Consider the following 8,692-nt stretch of genomic DNA (forward strand, 5'->3'; position numbering starts at 1 on the left):
AGTATTCTTTGTCTTAATTATCTGGAGTTAACAAATATTAGCGAGGGTCAGAAATGCATTTTATTGGTGCCATTTGCAATGACCTGGATGGAACCAGAGTGTATTATGCTAAGTGAAATCAGTCAGTCAGAGACAAATACCATATGTTTTCACTCATATGCAGAATTTAAGAAATGAAACAGAGGGGGGGTGCCTGGGTCACTCAGTTAAGCTCTGACTCTTGATTTCAGCTCAGGTCATGATGTCATGGGTTGTGAGTTCAAGCCCCATGTCGGGCTCTGTGCCGACAGCGTGGAGCTTGCTTGGGATGCTCTCTCTCTCTCTCTCTCTCTCTCACTCTCTCTCTATCTCAAAAAGAAGAAGAAGAAGAAGAAGAAGAAGAAGAAGAAGAAGAAGAGGAAGAAGAAGAAAAGAAAAAATAGATGAACATGGGGTTGGGGAGAGAGGGAGGCAAACTATAAAACAGATTCTTAACTATAGAGAACAAACTGAGGGTTGATGGTGCGGAGATGGGCAGGGGATGGCCTAAATGGTTGATAGATATTAAGGAGGGCACTTGTTGTTATGAGGACAGGGTGTTCTGTGTAAGTGATGAATTACTAAATTCTACTCCTGAAACTAAACAAAACAAATAAACAAATAAAACAACCTTGTTTAAACTTAAAAAAAAAATGCCCTCTATTAGAAAATGCTAACAATGTTACTGACATTTTGATCTTGTTTTATTTTTGTTTTGGAGCTGACAGATTTGTGTTAAAATTTTTTTGACCTCTTTGGGGTCTGAAGTCTCTAGAGAGGCTCTATCAGAAGCAGCGTAATTGCAGAATCTTCCATCTGGCCGACCAAAGATCGGGAGGGAGAGTAACTGGAACTAGCCAGTAGAGGGCAGTACCGAAGCAAGACAGGACTCCTGAGTTGGCTCCCTTCCCATCCTGGCACAGTCAGTGCAGTTTGCTTCTCTGGACAGTGGAAAGATGAGCAGTGTGGGAGTTCTTGTAAAAATGACCATTTTTAGTCTTAAAAATTGGGTTCTTAATGACTGCTCTTGTAGAGACAGGTATGCAGGAAGGATTTGGTTCAAGAGATGAGTCTCTACTGTCATCTCCATTGAATTTTGACCAAGAAATTCCAAACTCTTTCCTCATCCGGTGACTGTGCGATGAGCTTCTCCTGACTCAGAGCCATTCACAAATGACTGTAATCTCGCTGCTGCTTCATTGCTGAGACTTTTGTTTGTTCTGAGACTCATGCCTCTTCCCCAAATCATCAGACAAGAGTATTTACCTTGCTTGGAGTGTTTAGAAGGATGAATAAGGAGTACTTCTTCACATTTCTGGAGGGGAAAGAGGGTCACATACCCCCTGAGTGTGTAGGGACAGTACATGCTTTCTCCCACAAAAATGCCCATGACCACAAACAAAATTTGCTTCCATAATGTCAAGGGTTTATGGAAACCCCTGTGTGTCCATGTGTCCATAAAAATCTCAGTTGGGGAAAAGCTCTTGCTGGAATCCAAACAAGCTATAATAAGTCTTGAAGGTTAGGACCATGCTCTAAATAATTACCCAATGTCTTCACCTAGACATCCTACAGGCAACTCAGCACTTTCTTTGTCCCAACTTGCTCTACCTGGCACCCCTTGATCTTTTCTTGGTATGATGCCTGTTCCAGTGACCCTCACTTAAAACTTCAGAGTCACCTTTGATTGCTTTCTCTGCTGTACTCAATGTCAGTCTTATTCAACTCCTTCTTTATGTTTTCATTTTCACCCTCGTCACTTTGGGCTTTTATTAGTCAATCCTGGATTAGAAATTTCATCTCTCACCTCCCGTTTCTTTGTATTCCAGTCTATCCTTCTTACTTTTACTAGGCTATTCTTTTATTTTATTAAGTTTATTCATTTTTGAGAGAGACAGAGACAGAGTGTGAGTGGGGAAGGGGCAGAGGGAGAGGGAGAATTCAAAGCAGGCTCCAGGCTCTGAGCTGTCAGTGCAGAGCCCCATGCAGGGCTCAAACCCATGAACTGTGAGATCATGACCTGAGTTGAAGTCGTACGCTCAACCAACTGAGCCACCCAGGAACTCTGGGCTATTATTTTGAAATTCTGGTTTGATTGGGTTTCTCCTGCTCTGATTCTTGCCCCCCTCCTCTTCTAAAAAATCCTAAGTAGCTTCCCAGAATCTGCTGAAAAAAAGTAAAGTTCTGATAATCAAGTTCAGCCTTTCTTCTTTTTTCTCTTCCATTGTTTCCTCAAGTTGCAGGCAAAATGAAGTACTTGTGTTGTCCTGCATTTTCTTACCCTTTAGCCTTTGCTCAGAGTTCACTTTGTCTAGAATCCTTCTAGGTTAGGGGTTCTTAACATTTGTGTACAATGGGATCTCTCTGGTAGTCTGTGACGCTAATGGGCACTTTCTCAGAATGTTTTCAATGCATAAAATTATATATTCAGAGTCGCAAAGGAAACCTATTATACTGAAGTATAGTTATAAAATACTTTGTAATCTGTGATATTATATGTGTTCTTATTTATTAAGGCATTTCTAAATACAGGTGACCCTTGAACAATGTGGGGGTTAGGGATCCCAACCCCCTGCACAGTCAAAAATCCACATATGACTTTTGACTCCCCCAAATCTTAATTGCTATAGCTTACTGTTAACCAGAAACCTTGCCAATAACATAAACAGTCAATCAAGACATATTTTGTATGATGTATTGTATACTGAATCTTTACAACAAAGCAAGCTAAAAGGAAAAAAAATGTTACTAAGAAAATCATAAGGAAGAGGGAATACATTTATAAGACGGTCCTGTAAAAAGCTCACATATAAGGGGATCCACACCATTCAAACCTGTGTTGTTCAAGAGTCAACGGTAACAGCATCTAGCATTGGTCCTGATAATTACCATGGTCGTTCACTGCTCACATCTGCAATGGAAGAAGATGCTAACTTTTAGTTAGAGATTAATGAAAATAAAGATGTATTTCTTTCCCCACCCAAAGTTGTAGACCCCAGCCTGAAAATCTCAAACTTAGATAACTGGTTTTCAAACTGGAGTAACTCCTCAGAATCAGCCGGCTCTTAACACGAACTGCTAGGACTTGTTTCCGATTCACCAGGTCAAGGGTAGACCCTAGAATGTGTGCTAACACGTCCCCAGGTGTTGTTGGGGTTGCCGGCCCAGGTTCTACATTTTGAAACCCTTTGCCCCAGACTAGATTATTACTTTCTGCCCTCTTTACCTACCCAAATCCCATGCCTCTTTGAACCCAGGAAAAGGCCACCTTCTGTATTGTTTCCTTTGTCACCCCTATCAGAAGAGATCTCTTCCCCTTCAAGGACCCTTGCCCAATTCATTCATACCACTCTCGTGGCATCTGGCCTTCTGCTTTGCTTTACGGCCACTGGGGTACAATATGGCTGGCCCTCACCGACAGCTCCAGTCTCCTGAACTATTTGTGTTACTGGAAATGCTGTATTTCAAACCGCCACGAAGATTCCTTCTTGCACTCATTAGACGGTGAGCTCTTCTAGGGTATGACACGTGTCCTATAATTTGTGGAAGGGAGGGAAGGAGGGAAACTGTAATGGAGAATTCTTCATCGGGGAAATCTATCTAGCAGCATAGAAGTTACTAATGGAAGAAACACCCTAGTTTACTCACATAATACCCTCTCTGGGTGCCATATGTTGAAATATCCTTTATCCTGACTTTAAAAGTTATGACATCTGGGGCCCTCCAGCAAAATTTCAAAAAGATATCCACTGGCCCGTGGCAATCACATAGTATAAGGCCTCACCTGGGTCGCCGGTAAAAATAAGACTGTTGTGTAAATCAGCGCTATGGGTGTGGGTCTGATTTTTTTCTACGATGGCTGCAGTGTAGTATTCTGGAGTTATTATTGATGACAGGGTGAGTCTATCGGGGCCTTTACTACAGTTATCTATACCTGATCAAACCTCCTATCCAATGAGTATCACTTGTTTAAAATCAGCCTAGGAGGAGACACAGAGTTGTTTGGCTAAGTGATGAGTCGCAGGATTCTGATTTCACCCATCTACTGTTTAGTTTTTCACATTCTCTCTCTCCTTTCTCCTCTTTTTCCTCCGTCTCTCTTTCTTTCCTTTCCCCTTTAAAAATTTTTTTTTTTAATGTTTATTTATTTTTGAGACAGAGAGAGAGCATGAACAGGGGAGGGTCAGAGAGAGAGGGAGACACAGAATCTGAAACAGGCTCCGGGCTCCGAGCTGTCAGCACAGAGCCCGACGTGGGGCTCGAACTCATGGAACGCGAGATCATGACCTGAGCTTAAGTCGGACGCTCAACCGACTGAGCCACCCAGGCACCCCCCTTTCCCCTTTTTTAAACCAGTGCCTAGGACAGTGATCATGTAGGCTGGAGGTTGATCTACAGGGGCTTGTAAGGTTCCTTCCAAATTGAAAAGCCTGAGACTCTATAAAACAGATCCACAAGAGGCATCCTCCCTTGCAAGGAAGAAATTGTGTTTGTGGTGTTAATGGTTCCTATGCTTCAAATTTCATTTATTTGGCATAGACGATGCCTTTGTGAAGCAGAATCATGTTCTGAGAACCCAGCTCAGGTTTTCTGCGTCTATCTTGCTATGTTTGTGTGAATTATGAAAGCTTACTCTGTTGCATTCAAGTCATGAATATGAAGATAGTACTTATGAACGGCAATATGATAAACATTTCAGGTAGTGCTTTTTAGCCCTAAATGGCTTTGAGAAGACAGAATGCAGCCTGTTAATTTTAGCCATTTTGCCTGTATTATTCCTTATCTTGCGTCAGAGGGTTTCCCTTGGACAGTAAACTCTGTTCTTGCTGTGGGAAAGGGCTCATTTTATTAGTTATCAAATTTCTTTTTCCCTGTGAGGCATAGTCTTACACATTTTACTCAGCATTTGTGGGTTACATATGTTCTCTCGGTCCTAGCTCTACATCAGTATCTATTCTCATGTATGCATTAAAAACTTTTTTTTAAGTTTATTCATTTTTGAGAGTGAGAGAGACAGAGCACGAGAAGGGGAGGGGCAGAGAGAGAGAGGCAGACACAGCATGCGAAGCAGGCTCCAGGCTCGGACCTGCCAGCACAGAGTCCGACAGGGGCTCGAACCCACGAACCGCGAGATCATGACCTGAGCCGAAGTCAGACGCCCAACCGACTGAGTCACCCAGGAGCCCCTCGTGTATGCATTTAAAGTGAATTATCCTCTTAATTGTGGCCACACAGGAAACTACTATTACTGATTCTTTCCTAGGAGGGAGAAACTGAAATTTCCTGAAGGGCATAAAACAGATCTGAGAATAAATCCCTGATCTTCATGGTGGCATCCTGCCAGGTGATTCCGCAGCTACTTTGAACCCCTACTTTCCTGGGAAGGTGCAGTAACAAAGGTAGTTATGTTTACTGAGTGTTATGAATTAGGCAAAGCACTCGATAGGGCTTGTCTTAATCTGCCAACCATTATATGTGATAGGTAAGGAATAAATCCCATTTTTCAGGTTAGGAAACTGAGGCATGGTGTAGTTAAGTAGCTTGCTCAAAGTTTTATAGCTATTAAGGAGACAAAGCAGGGACTGGAATCTGCCTTAATCTGACTCCAGAACCTGAATTCCTTTCCGCTTTATTTCATTTCATTTTGAGTAAGGTCTACACCCAATGTGGGGCTTGAACTCACAACCTCGACATCAAGAGTAGCATGCTCAAAAGAATTTCAAGCTCTACCGACTGAGCCAGCCAGGTGCCCCTAAGCACCTGAATTCTTAACCACACCTTTATAGTGTTGAGTGGTCTAGCTTACAGGGAGGAGTAAGGTAGGTGGTCTGGACTTGGAGAGGTTTACCATTGAAGTCCTCAGCTCAGCTAGCTACAAACGCTCAGCTGAAGGTTGCCCAATGTATGTACCTCTCTCTTTGGTCACATTCTGAATATTCTAGATGGATCTGTAGCATTCCACGTGTATGAGTTGACTGTAAGGATGGTGTGGCTGGGTCTGGGGGCTCTTTCCCAGTGCCGGGCAGAGAGACAGAGCTCAACTGTTTGTTGAGTTCAAACCCTCTTTTTTCTAATCCCTAACCAAGCCAAATTCCCTTTTACAATCGCTGACCCAAACCAAAAGAATTGTTTTCCATGTATAGAATAAAGTAAAACTCTATGACATTAATAAGGGAGCACAGTCTGCCTTACTACATGGTTTAATGACCTAAGGATTTATTTTTTGTTTTTTATTATTTTTTTTAAATTAAAAAAAATTTTTTTTAACGTTTATTTATTTTTGAGACAGAGAGAGACAGAGCATGAACAGGGGAGGGGCAGAGAGAGAGGGAGACACAGAATCTGAAACAGGCTGCAGGCTCTGAGGGGTCAGCACAGAGCCCGACGTGGGGCTTGAACTCACGGACCGTGAGATCATGACCTGAGCCGAAGTCGGACGCTTCACCGACCAAGTCACCCAGGCGCCCCAGGATTTAGTTTTTAGTAACTCCCTTAGGTCGAGTGTTGTCAGGGGTGCACAGCCCCGCCCCCTTCCCCAGCGGCATCTCAGACACCCTGCCCTGGGACAGCCCATGCCTTTTCCAGCATCCTGAATGCCCTTCCTTACCCTGCACCGTGTCACCCCCACATACCCTTTGTCCTCACCCTCATTTCACTCAGCACGTCCTCTGGCTCCCCAGCCCTTCTCATGCCCTGCGCTGCTCAGTTTCCTTTGGCTGTGGGCTCTTCAGTTCCTTTCCTTTGGTGCCCTGATCTCTCTTATAAATGGGTGGCCATCCATTTCTAAGTGACTCTGCCCTTCGCTCTTTCAACTTCCTGAGGCCAGGGGCAAGCCTTGTTTTGTTAACCTTTGTATTTCCTGGGATATAACACGCTGGGATATAACAAGCACCATGGCAGTGTCTGAGAATGCTCGAGGTGGCCCCCCACCCCCACCACTATAATTTCCATCATCCCACACAAAAGAAGTCTATTTTTGGATACAGATGCATGCCATTTCTCAATCTCAGGTAAAACTGAAGGTAACCTCCACGAGGGCAGGGCTTGTTGTCTCCTCACTCACGCACCTCGAGCACCTGGAAGTCTGTCTTCCAGGTGGCAGGTGCTCTGAAACATCTGTTGAACTAATAGAGGCATCTTAAGAAAACTGCATTTTCATTGCTCTGTGATATTCAGTTGTGTGTGCTCTGGAGACAAGTCCCTTCCCTTCCCTCCCAACACCTCACCTTCTAACTACACTGTGCTTTTCAAGCCCTCACCTTTAGAAACTTCCGGTGTTGCCCACGCGTGGGTCTCCACGTATATTTTATGAGATCCCAGAGCTCGAAAATATCAAGGAAGTTTCCTGACAGTACACACGTGGTAACGGCGTGCTCCAAACTATAGAGAGGAGGGAGGCTGGGAGTGGAATGGGTTTCCCAAGGTAACTTTGCTTCTAAGAGCAGGAACTAGGAATGGTTTATGAATACATAAGCAGTTTGCTTTGAGCAAGTAACCAAGCAAGAATACGAGCTGGAAAATGTTTTTCTTTCAAAAGCTCCACCGCATTTTGAAAAGGACAGCATTTCTTCGAAACCATCGCTGCACTGAAAATCCCAGTTTACGTGCATATATAAATAAGAGCGCTGCCACACGCACGGATCTTTTTCTCCCTCTGTTATTTTCCGGGAGGGCCACTCCCCACCCTCAGAGTTTCCTCCCAGTTCAGCTTCTCAGTGGCCTCAGCAGAGAAGGCAGCTTGTTGTCATCAGCGACCAACATCTGGTTTTAGCTGTGGCTAGCGTGCCTTGTGATTGTAACAGAGGGGACGTCACAATTAAACTGCAAGGCATGGTGAAGGGCGTGGCTGTCAGATATTGCCACACTTCTGAAAAATTAGAAAATAAATGCTCTCAAATTTATCACTGACACGTGGGAGGGTAATTATTATACACTTCTTGAAATCATCTCATTCCAAAAACAGTATTTGGTTCGGGGAAGCACAGTGGAGAACTGAAACATACTGGAAGGCTGGAAATAGGTCAACGTGATTGCAGAACAGCCTTTTCAGCATTGTTGTGCGGCTTCTCATGGCTCTCGTTGGTCACCCAATCAGAGGGCTTGTCTTTAGACTATGCTATTCAACTCGTTACTATGGCAATGATGGAGTACTAGTTGTCATGGCGATGAAATGGAAATTTGGGGGACCAATTTCTTTAGAGGACGAGGATTCATTAAGCCCTGTCTTTCCTTCTCTCCTTAAAACTGGACCATATTGCGTAGTACTTTCAAAGGGGGTACAATTTCAAACTCTGTGCATGCATTTCAGGATTTATATTACCTTTTCTTATTCTTGGGTCACATGGCTTAAGTCTTTTCAACTCTGATGAGAATAGACATCCTTCCCACCCCCACCCCTAGTCTTCTATGGCTTATATCAAAGAATGACATTGCAGAAGCTAGGTTTCTTTTCATCACTCCAAAAGTGTTTCTGCCAAACTCCATTGGATTCCTCAAAAGTTAATCTGGTATGAAATGGTATAAAGTCAAAATAAATATAACGGACTGTAAACGATAAAGGACATTTTTTTCCTAGCCTCACTGACGTATTATTGACATAAAAATTAGGTGTACGGTGTGATGATTCGTTATGGATATCCACGGTGATTAACACATTCGTCCGCTCACATAGTTG

The sequence above is a fragment of the Panthera pardus genome, unplaced genomic scaffold (genome assembly GCF_024362965.1).
Source record: "Panthera pardus isolate Hobbes unplaced genomic scaffold, ASM2436296v1 HiC_scaffold_6, whole genome shotgun sequence".
Classification (NCBI taxonomy): Eukaryota; Metazoa; Chordata; class Mammalia; order Carnivora; family Felidae; genus Panthera; species Panthera pardus.